At 42.7% G+C, this 11,902-nt stretch overlaps 1 protein-coding gene across 2 annotated transcripts in view; it reads left to right on the forward strand.

The window, feature by feature from the left end:
• The window catches only part of EEFSEC (eukaryotic elongation factor, selenocysteine-tRNA specific), a 197,426-nt gene extending 187,786 nt beyond the window's left edge, over nt 1-9,640 (forward strand). Inside the window, exons 9-10 of one of the 2 annotated variants that reach the window (XM_063411299.1) lie at nt 7,906-8,275; nt 9,419-9,640. The gene's annotated coding sequence lies outside the window, so the exon portion shown is untranslated. The remainder of the gene's footprint in view (nt 1-7,905; nt 8,276-9,418) is intronic. The other variant, XM_063411300.1, reaches the window with a different exon arrangement.
• Nucleotides 9,641-11,902: the final 2,262 nt, after the last annotated feature.

Consider the following 11,902-nt stretch of genomic DNA (forward strand, 5'->3'; position numbering starts at 1 on the left):
CAAATAGCAAATATAAGATTTGTGTGAGAGTGATTGCAGAAAAGAGTCCCTCAGTGAACTTTCAACTTTTTTTTGGTGTTTATATAAAAGTTCATGCAAATTGAGGTGGGTCTCTTTGATCTGAGAACTGTCTTTTGTAATTTCAACTGCTCCCTGGCTTGTGTCAGAAATACAGTGAGTGGGGTTTCCCTGGGGTTTTTGCACAGCCCAGGTTTTAGCTAGACTGGGAGGGATGTGAGGCAAGATTTATACATCAGAACAGGACTTGCAGTAAAGAAATTTTATTGGCATATTTTACATTGTCCTAATACAAAAGTTTCAGTTCTTGATGATCATTCTGGGCATAGGTTCAAGGTTTCATTTGCACTTGGCTCAGCTCAGATGCTGGAGGAAACTTTGTGATGGGAGGCAAGTCCTTTTCCTTCAAAAACAGAATCTCTGAGTAGATGGTAGGATTGGATAAGAGTTTCCTTTGAGAAACTAGAAAGGATTTGCTTGAATTTTTCTAATTGTGCTTCTCTGATGCAGTGTGGTGATTAGAAGAGAGCTTTTCAAGTGTCCCTCTGAGAGGCTGAGCACGGTCTGGCTACTTGCATCTGTGTGGTTTTCAGTAATTAGAGCTCACCAGACAAAAAGCTTGGTACATCCATATATGCTATAAAGGTTTCCCTGAGAGAATGGGTACTTGTTCCTTAGTAACTCAATCTTTATATTGGCTAATTAGTGAAGACACATTGGTTTCTAAGCCTGAGACAGATGCTTTGTGGAAAAGGTTCAATTATTCTATATGCATGCTCTATATGGACTATGTTGCCATATAGCATAAGCATAATGCAAGGTCTTTTCCCATTTGCTCCTTACAAGATGCTCAGTGGCTTCAGTAGGAAGAGACAGAGCCCAAGAGCAGCTCTGTGAGCCACTCCAGAGAGCCATGGATACAGTTTAGTGGATAGTGTAACATAAGGCTGCTTTGAAGGGGAGTTCGACCCCTCTGTCCCACCCAGAGCAAGAGGAGATGGATGTTGTGCCTTGCTGTGTGCTGAGTCAAGGACTCAAACATTGTGGAGCTGCTCTGTTGACTCTGACTGTCAGACTCGTTGCTAGGAGTGTTTGTGTCATGCAGAGCATCACCCCTGGGAACCTGAGTTTGGACAGCTCAGAACAGCTTGCATCTGGCTGTTACACTGCCATAGTGGTCATTAAATAACACTTCAGTGTTTTAGAACTCAGTGGTTTTAAGTATCAAATAAAGATTTTTTTTTTAATTGAATGCAAGCTACACTTTTTATTTCATCTTTCCCAGGTATCTTACATGAACACGCCCACTCTAAAAGTTTCATTTAGACATATGTGATTTTTCCTTTTTTTTCTTACTCCTCAGGAACATGCAAGTCTTGTAAATTCCCATTATTGTTTAACCCTTTAGAAAGTCACCCCAATTGGCCAATATACTGTACAGCTGTCTCTTGAATCCACTGTATTGCCTCTAGATAATGCCTGGTGCTTCTGTGTCAGTCTGGGAATTTCCAGGCTGTAGATCATCAGGAAGGTAATAAAGAGAGAAATTCTTATCTGAACATGGGGTTACAACTGCACATTATGGAGCTGGATTAAACATGTTGTTAGTATGTATTATTGCCATGTTTTGACTACCTACAAATTAGACCATTAATAATTTAATTACATAATTTATGATTACCTAAAAATTCTTCCTCTTCAAATGGCTGTTGCAAATTTGTCATCTGCTTATTATGATTCATTAAATATGTTGCAACTGGGTTATAATCTTCATTAGTTTCAAAGAATAAATCCAAATCCAAGGATAACCCTTTTTGTTTTCACCTAAACAAGCCATCATGGGTATTGATGTATGTCTCCTTCACCAAGAGAAGTCTTGGTCCTAAACTCACTTCCAGTGTTTTTGATTCTTGAGAGTTTCCTAGGTTTCAAGAATAAGCTTCTCAAGAGCAACATTAGCGGCATCCAGAAAACAGGGATTTGTAAAATAATATTAACTTCTATAATTTATAAACTTGATTTCAGATTCCTTTCTTTTGACCATTTTGTTTTCAGAAGCATTCATCAGAGCACTGGGTTTTAATTTCCTTTTAGCTGACAAATTTTGGAATCAGACAAGATTCATTTCTCTGATTACTGCTGGACAAGGCTTGTAGGTAGAGATAGTGTCTTTTATTAGATGGAGCAGCATGGTTGGGGAGCTCAGGCAAACTTTGAGGCACATGAGCCCTCCAAATCTGAACCAGAAGCTGTCAGTGCTAACCATATACTGAATAAGCAGCTGCTTGTGGTTAGATATGTGTGAATTAGACCACCTTCGTGAGGGGAAGATGGTGAAAGTAGGTATCTCTAAGTCGTAACAGTGACTGGGAGGTGTTGCCTGATTATTTGTAAGCATGGTCTGGTACACAGGTGAAGGGTGGCAGAATTGTACAAGGAAGAGTCTTATTGGGTCTTAAGCATCAGAAAGAGGTATTTCTCTTGAGTGATCTAGTAACATGTCCGCAAATGTTCCTATTTCATGCTTAGGAGTGTGTGTCCTGAGATTACTCAAATGCACTTCAAATTTTATTCCCTAATTATCTCTGTGGGCTTTTGCAGAAAGCTGGAGAAAAGGCTTCTACATTTACAGCTCTTTTTGCTTTTACACAGGCAGAGTAATCTTCAACATGGAAGCTCAGACCCTGTCCCTGGGGTTTCAAACTCATGGAGAAGGTCATATATGACTGACAGTGGGGAGCTAGTGAGATCTGCTGTTCTGGATTTGTCAATTATTAGCCTGGTCTGACAAAGGTTCTACCATGAGCATTGTGGTAACTTCTTAAAGTTGTTTGGGAGCTATTAAAGGGTGATAAAAATCAGATATTTCTGACCATGGTGATCAAAGGAGGAATTCAGTGATAGTACAATAGGTGCTTGGAATTCTCTGGGCATTGCCATCAGTATTGTTTAATGACCCAATGCTATGACTATGTTGGGTAAATAGCAGCTTTGGCAGATACATAGAAAGGAAGTCCTTAGGACACAGGGGTTTCAGAGCAACAACATAATTCATTGCAAACTGCCCACTGTCTTGGACACTGGTGGTTGCCATATTGTGACTATCAGTCAGAAGGCTGATCCCACTTCCAGAATCCTGACTTATTCAGAAACCTGCAGATTTACTCTCTCAGGTTTCACATATGTTGCTTGTGGTCTAAAGGCAACAGTTCCACCAGCTGAGCTGTCAAAATGTTCCTTTCTGTCTGAGATTATACATAAACATGTTAAAAGCTAGTGTCAGGTGAATTTTGCCTAATAGGATTCTGAAATTTTCTCCTTCTTTAAGAACGAGGGTAATTTAATGCTCCTGCTCTAATATAGGAATACACTGATTTGGGAGCACAAATCCTCCCCTCTGCCACACTGAAAGACTTCAGCAGCCTGTACTAAGAAGTTGGGAGGTCAGCACATGGAAAGTGTTGTGCCGGCAGCTTAGTGAGTGGAGCCACAATGTCCCATGGAATTCCAAAAGGTTTTTTACCCTCATTATCTTTCACTCAAAACTCATGGACATCCTCACACTGCTTGGAGTGCAGAGTGGTAGCTGGAGGAATGTTGGCTTTCCTGCATCTCAGGCCTTCGATGCCTTGAGTTCCCCAAATTCCCTGAACCTGTCATGCATTGGAGCTGTGTGAATCTCCTTGTTTTGACCAACAACCAGCAATTTCCCAGGCATCAAGTATATGTGTGTGTGGTACTGAGTCATTTCTTTGGGACTATTGTTTAAGGCTTCAAACCATGGAAAGAAACTGGGAGCCTGTTTAGATGTCACTAAAGGTCACTAGCTATTTTTATAGATTACATTAAAGAAAAACAAAACTGCACAAAAAGAATATTTAGATTGTGAAATCAGGACTTTGGAAAATATTTTTGCTGCCTATCACAAATCACTACAGAGCATATAAAAATTGATTTTTCAGAAGCTCACAGCTTGGCCAAAGGTGCATTACCCTTCCTGCAAAAAAATTATTCCATGACATCATTATGACCTTCCTGCCAAAATTTAAAGCAGAGCTCAAAATGATAGCACTGAGACTATTCAACCAAAACCTTGCATGAGATATCAGTTGTTTGTTTTTCTCTTTTTATAACCAGGGTTAAAAACTTTCCTGTAATGGATGAACTGCATTACCTGAAATTTTCACCCTGAATTCCACCAGGGCAGACAACCAGCATCAAAAGCTTTAATTCAAAGGATAAAAGTCTGGCAAAATTCTAAGCAACCTGAGTCTTATAATAGTGAGTTTTGTACAATGTGGTCAGCATATCAAAGGAAAATACTTTTTTCTGTCTGTTTTTATTTTGATGTCATTCCATCAAACATTTATTTGGTAGACGCAGCATTAGCTCTAAATTTATTTTGAAGCAATGAACATTAGTCAAACATAAACAATTGGGCTGGGGGCAGATTAGATGAGTGCTAAATGGTGGGAGAGGTTTTTAAAAATGGGCTTTGCAAACTGTGTCTCTGCATGGAAAGAATTGTTGCAGAGCAGAAAACAGACCTTGAAATGGTCTCTGGTGGAAGGAACATGGCTTGTATAGCACAAGGGAGTTTACCTACATAGCAGCCTTGAGCCAGGTGTGCAAGTGGTTGGGAAAAGGAGGTCAGGTTGGGATCAATGCAGGTCCAGTTTTGGAGTGAGCTGGGCAGAGGGTGGTGGACTTTGACAGTACAGTGCAGCTGAGTGGTGGCTTGATCCAGAATCCTGCCAGTCTGTTCTCCTGGGGGAACAGCAGAGTAATGTTCTGGTGGCTTGGAGGCAATTTATGAGGTTAAAATGGAGGTTAGGAGATGAAATTGACCCCTATGCAAGTGGGTCAAAATGCTAATATGTACATATACAAAAACTGTGCAGACAGGCAGCAAGCTTCCTGAAAAAACAGGCTTGTAGAGACCAGACTTCAGACACCATAAAATAAGGAATAACCTTTGCTAATTCTCAGTCATTGCCCCTGCAGAGTATGGCAGGCCAGAGAAGCAGGTGGGATTCACTCAAGGTTTTATCTTGAGTCAGAGCACAGGTGAAGGTTCACTCCCATGTCCATGGTCTCACTGCTGAAACAGGCTGCCAGGAATTACTGGCAATATGTTTGGTTTTAATCTTAGCACTGTTCTCCAGTGAAGTTCTCCAGGCTGAAGTGCCTGGAATTTATCTCCAAAATACTTTGGAGGGGAAATGTGATCATAAAGCTAAAGCTTTGGGCTATGCATGCTTCTTTTCAGGCTCCTAATGAGTTTGAAAGGGGTAAGTGTAAGTAATCTGCCTCCTTTGTTTTTTGACAAGAAAAGTAATTTAGAAAAACAAAACCCAAAAATTCCAAACCCATTTTAATCCCTTACACTGAGTTTATGTCAGCTTTTGCTTAACTTAACCCACTTTGCAGGAACTTTGGCAGGAATTTTACGTTTGTTAAAATAGGTTTGGGTCTCTTACTGCTCTTATGACTATGTCAGATTGGAGCTAGAGCTGTGCCTGCAAAGTTCTGCCCTTGGTAGCAAAAAGTGAGAGAAAGCTCAGCCCCAGTTTCAGGTTTGCTGAGAAAACAGTGTACCCAGCCACTGCAGAAGCGCTGAGCCTCCAGTTCCTGTCCAGCTCCTGACACAAAACCCTGCGCTTCTCTCGTGTATGCCTGGAGCCTTGTAAGGCCCTTCCTCTTCCCAGCATATCAAATTGCAGCTGTCTCAAGCTGACTGGCAACAAATTGCTGCTCCTGAGTCTGCCCTTGGGTTTTTTCCAAGCAGAAGGAAAAGGCTGAATATTCCTGGTTTCTACGGTCATGACTGTCCCAGCAAGCTCATATCTGTCCTGTTGAGAGACGCCAGCACCCTCTGGTCGGGGTGAGAGCATGAATGCAACCAGGGAGCACCAGTGTCAGGTGGGTATCGTGCCTGCCTTTACTAGCCTGACGGGGACAGACAGGGACAAAGGTAAGCTTGAGTCATGAAAAGGCTGCTTGTTGCAGTGTTTCATGGCCAGTGAGCATGACCAGCCTTCAGGGCTAATTACCAAAGGAGAGAGAAGTATGTTCTTGTCAGCAGACCTACAGGGTTACTATTTAATGAAGCAGATATGCAGGTAACTTGTTTAGTGAGCAAGTGACTGACTTGTGTCCACAAGGATGTAGGTGTGTGTGACAGGACACTTCAGGTGGCTTTCGGGCCCCGTCTTCTCTCTAAGTGCAGTTGGGCACAACACTCAGCAGTGACAATCCATATCCCATTTCCCTCCTCTCCACTTTTTCATCTCTACCTTCTCTGCTCTCCTTTTACCTTTTTTCTCTACTATTGTCTTTTTTTCAACCCTAGCACTTCTTGTTTATTCCATCCTGTCCTTTCATATCTCTCCACCTTCTTTTTCCTCTTCTTTTTTTAATTACTGATGCTAAGCAGCATTGAACGGTGGTGTCATCACTATTTCATCAGGCCTGCCCAAGTTCGTGCCAGTAGTTTATGGAGCACGTGTGAGCTCGGAACAGCCAGTGTCCTCCATGTGCTCACCGATCTCAGTTTCTCAGCACATCTGTCAAGTGTTACTTTTCTTTTTCTTGGGACAGCCTGTGGAGGTGTGCAGGGGGTTGTGAGCTGTGCCAAACCCTGGTGTTGTGCTGGCAGGGTTACAGCCAGCATGAGGATGCCTCCATGCTCCAGAAATCTCTTTTTATTGCTTTGTAGTAAAAGCCAAAAGTTACGTGTGTGTTAATTGGGTGCTTGTGTTGGTCTCTGTAAGAGAGATGGGACAAAACATGCAGGAATTAATCAAATGGTGATTTTTTTTTCTGCCCAAGTCAGTGGGTATGAGCAGATTCAATGGTTTTTTCTGACTCCTTAACTCGTACTGCAAACTCATACAATTTAGTCCTTCCAGCATCACCTCTCAGACTTGTCCTGACTTATAGACTGGAGTAGGTATCAACAGGGAGGAGCAGCAGCATCTACAGTACACCACCTCTCACAGTTTGTTATGGAAATTACTCATTTACTTCACTGCAAGATATATTTTGACCTGATAACAGCTACACTTGTTAGAGGATCTTTCTAATACAAAAGTTGATTAATACATGCATATTAAATAGTTATGGATCTCTTCTACCAATGTCCCTTGTGTATTTACCAGAAAAGATAGCTGAATTGTCAAAATTTCTGTACCTGTATCTCCCATGGCATGGGACAAACATGCCAGTTGAAAACTTAGTGTGACTGAAGAGATTTTGAAGCCAAACAGCCAAAATGTGTACGGGGAGCACAGACTGCAGCAGGGAGGCTGGTGCAGGCCAGGAGTGAGATGCATCAGCAGAAACTCTGGGACAAGACACACCATGTCTGTCTGACCCAAGCCTGCTATTCCCGACCTGTGGGCATGACCCTCAGATTCTTTTCATAGGAGACTATGACAATTTGAAAAAACACTTTGACTTGCGTGTTCCATAGGTTTTACGCTGTTTTCTCTGTAAAGAATGTTGGGGTTTTTTCCTGGAATATTAAGGAAAAATGTATCTTGGGAAAGAGTCAGCCTTCTTTTTATTCTCTTTTTTGCTACACAAATCACATGATATGAGGCATTGAGATGTTTTGCGTTACACTGGGAGCTTGGCCTCAGTCCAAGACTGCAAAAGTGGCTGCTACCCACAAGAGAATGTGAGGCTGGGATATGACAGTCAAAGCTGTGCTACTACACAAGTGCTGCGAGTCCCAGTCTCTTGTTCTGGGCTGCTGTGGACAAGGCAGGACATGGGAAAGCAGTCCTTGCTGGCTTCAGGACCTGTCGCTGGTCCATTTGTAGTGACACCAGAAAACACATTTCTTTACAGTTGTGCTGCTTCACACTCTCTTTCTACCAACAGGTTCCACCCAGGTCTACAACTGTGCTGTCTTCAGGGAAGGAAGGGTCCTCCTGCTGCATTGGCTGCTGATGACCTTGCAAGGGACATGGAGCTGCTGGCTGTCACAGCACCAGAGGAAGCAGGGAAGGACACAACAGCATCACAAGCCGAGGCAGAAAAAGCAGAAAAAGCAGCTGCAATGCCAGAGGCAGAAAGCCTAGTGGAAGCAGGTCTGGGCAGGAAGGTGGTCACTCCTGGAGGAGCAGCGGCGATTGTGGTGGGAGCATCAGAAAACCCAGGGGCAGAAAGGGTTGTTGAAGCATTTGCCAGGGCAGCAGAAAGAATTGCAGTATCAGAAGTAGCCAAGGTGTTGCAGTCAGCAATAGCTGAGGTAGGCACTCCTGCAGCTCCAGGTGCCTGATGGGGTGGAGGGCCTGGCAGTACTTGCTCCTCTGGGCTGGGCTCACAGATCCCGATGGCATGGGAGGCTGCAGCTCCAGCACCAGAGCTAACCCTGACCTTTCAGCCTTGCCCTCAGAATGCGTCAGGTGATCAGACCATATTTCTACTTGGCACTGAGCACTGGGAAGAGATTTTGATTTTGGAAAAATTGAAAGCAATGTAAAAAAAATCCCTGAAATTTCTGCTGAGAGTTTGTGTTCTTTTCCCATCTGGTTTCCCTCTGTCTTATAGATGAGCTTTTTTTTCATGATAGCGGGCATTTTATCACGCCTGGTGTAGTTAAGGTTACAAAGCACTCTCCATTCCAGCCCTGCTAGCCACATGCTCATCCTGTTCTAAAGCATTCATATTTAGGGATCAAAAAGGGTCCACGCGTGGTGTTTGTGCAGAGAAGCATTTTTATTTGACATTTGAGCACTTATGCCTTGTGTTGTTTGTGAGTTCGCTGAGGGTGATAAACACACTTTTCCCATTTGAAAAACTCGTCTCCTAACACTGATGATGTGGTGACAGATTTTCAGCAGGGATGGGGGTTGGATTTGCATAGGTTCAGTGCCCACTCTGAGTGCCAGATTTTCAGCTGTGTTCAGCACCCAACAGCTTCCCTTTGGGTGTGAGGCCTTTGGACATGTTTGTTCCCATGTGTGCAGCTCATTTGAAGAGCTGCCTGCCTGCAGCACCACTGAGCATCCATTTTCTGCTCTGAAAAAAAACTGGATCTCATCTTCCTAGGCTCTGATTTAATTTTGGTGTGCAGGGTTAGCTTACTGCTATCACAGTTTCTTGGGCCCAAGAGCTGTCCTGAGCATGTGGAATTTCTCTAGGATATCTTGACTTATCTCTTAGCTTGGGCAAGTGGCTTCATGGAGGAAGGGCTTCTCAATGTCTTTTTGAGTTTTGGAGTCTGAGTTTTAGCGCATTTTTACATCTTGTGGAGATCTGCTGCATTTAGGTACATGCCAAAACAACTCTCTAAATCAGCCTGTGAATGTGTACCTTTATTTTTATAATGAGCCCTTGGCTTTATAGTGGCTTTTCCAGTGCTCATGTATTTCTTCCCTTGACTTTTCAGCTTAAAGAGAAGAGGAAGAACATGTGGATAAAGCCATGGAACACCTCTCAGCAAGAAGAGGATTGGATGAAAGAGGAAGAGATGAAATGAAATGGAGAGGTCATACCTCCTAATGGGAGGCTTGTACTATCATTCCTGGAATGCAATAGGGCTGCCAATCACAACTCTTTTGTGACTCACTGTACTATTAAAAATAAATATATGGTAATTCTGCATGCAATAGTGTTGAGGGTCTGTCAAAGATCTTTGTCTCCTGGCTTTGTGAAAGGCAGCTCTGCATCTATTCTTCAAAGATGAGGGAGAACAAAATGTGCTGTTCATAACAGAAAACACACTACAGGCATGAAATGACATAAAAAATACTTTTATGGAATCTTAGAATATCCTGAGTTGCAAGTGACCCACTAAGATCATCAAAAGTCACCTCCTGGCCCTGCACAGGACATCCTCAAGGCTTAAATTTACATTAAATATGCAGTCAAGTTTTCATGTCTGTAGGCTGAGAGATGGTCCATGGGAGCACTGCTAATGTGAAACCGCTTCAAATCCTAAAAAAGCAGGTGCATTTACCAGTCAATCCACATTACTCCAACTCTCTCCAGCTCTGAAGTAGGTTTCTTGCTATGATAGGAATGGTAGGTATGTTCTTTTCCCTTTTTTCCCCCTAATTATATTTATTCATATGAAGCATAGAATGGGAAAGGTGTCTCCAACCACACTGATAATGGTGCGATGCCAGAGGAAGTCCAGAAGAAATTCAAGAAACAGGAAAAAGTAACTTCAAAACACTGGTGGACTTGTCAGCATGAATGACATTCCCCAGGCAGTACAGTTAGATCATTAAAACAGATTTTTAATTTTTGAGAGAAAAAAATATTGTGTGTTGTAAAATTGTTTTCTCAGCCTGTGAGGTACGGGTAAGACAGATTTGTAGCAACAGCTGGATGATGGAGCAGTCACCATAAGAGATAAATAGTATAAAGTGTTACAGAGTGTGGGATTAGAAGAAAGCAACTCTTGGTGGGTGTCTCATGGTTTTCTGATGGAGAGTGATGGTGCCTGATGCCTTCAGCAAATGTCCACTTCATGAATTCCCTCCAGATACTTCATGGTTTGCTGCTCCAGGTTTGCATTTAGCAGACAGAGGGTATGGGGTCAAATCTGTATCTGGATAGAAAAGTTCTGAACCAAATGCAGGAGATGATTCAAGTGCTTGTGTGTGACTTGTGGCCATAGCCCAGGTGGGGTAACCAGGCAGTGTCTCCAGGTACTCCAAGTCAAACAGAAAGCAGCTCCCTGACTGCAGGTGGTCACAACTAAAGCCCTATCACTTTTGGAAAGAGTAAAGACTGCAGCCCTGGATTCCACCCCAAAATCCATGAGTATATTGACAACCCACCTTTAAACTCCTGTGTAGTAGCAGCTGGATGTGATATTCTCAATATACCTTACTTCCAGCTTCCAGGGGTGTTTCTTTGGGAAACATGCCATTTGTTCTGGTGCACCCCAGAAGGGGCAACACATTAGTTCCAGCATTGTATGAAGCTGTCCTCCAACATGCCCCAGGTTAGGAAGGTGTTGAGGAGGATCTGCTGCTTCCCTGTGCAAGCTGGCTGGCCATGAAGATCCATCTCCCTCTTAGGAAATATGTACTTGCATTGCAGCAAAGCCAAAGGGTTTCAGTGCAGACCTGTGCCTTTGCCCCTCTGCAGTGCCTGTGCACCTCTGCTGGCTTCTCTCTCTGTACATTGACAGCCTGGGGAGGAGAAAGGAGGAGAGAACAGCAGCCTCTGATTAAAACTCAGCCCCCCTGGCCTTAGATCTGAGGAGACAGAGCCCACCCTCCCTTCCCTTACCATAATTTTATTTTATTACAAAAAGAGCCCGTATTAAAAAAGCTCATGATTATGTTTTCTGTTCACCAAGACTTTTCCTGTGTTCGACCTTTGGATAACCTCCAAGGCTTGCAAACATTTGAAAGGAGTAAAGGAGCTCATTTTATTGCAGGGCCTCAGCATACATTCTTTCCAGCCTATCTTTAACATCAGTTGACAAGAATTATATAATTGCAGTCTATGATCCCTTTAAGGCTAAAATGTATTCATTTTCCCTCAAAGAACACTTCAGGTTTCAGAATTAAAAGTATACTTCTTTTCCCCCATCTGGGTTATTCTGTAGAAAGCTGTTTTCTCTTAAACTGGCAAGTCTCATTCTACCAAGTTGCACAGATTTATTTTTTACTGCGGTTTTAAGCTCACATGTTAACAAGTAGAAGAACTAGCCTCCAAATCCCAACCTGTGTTTTCCCATTCCATTGGAAAATTAGTGGTTTACAGAGAACGTGCAAGGAGAATTACAGTCCTTAGGTGGAATCAAATAAAATTTCAACATACTGATTTAATCAAATTAGTGTTTAATGCTAATTGATAGGCACTCTGGAAATGGACAGGTAGCTGGATTGGATTTGATCTTTCATTTCAGAGG

Source organism: Prinia subflava, chromosome 14 (genome assembly GCF_021018805.1).
Source record: "Prinia subflava isolate CZ2003 ecotype Zambia chromosome 14, Cam_Psub_1.2, whole genome shotgun sequence".
Lineage (NCBI taxonomy): Eukaryota > Metazoa > Chordata > Aves > Passeriformes > Cisticolidae > Prinia > Prinia subflava.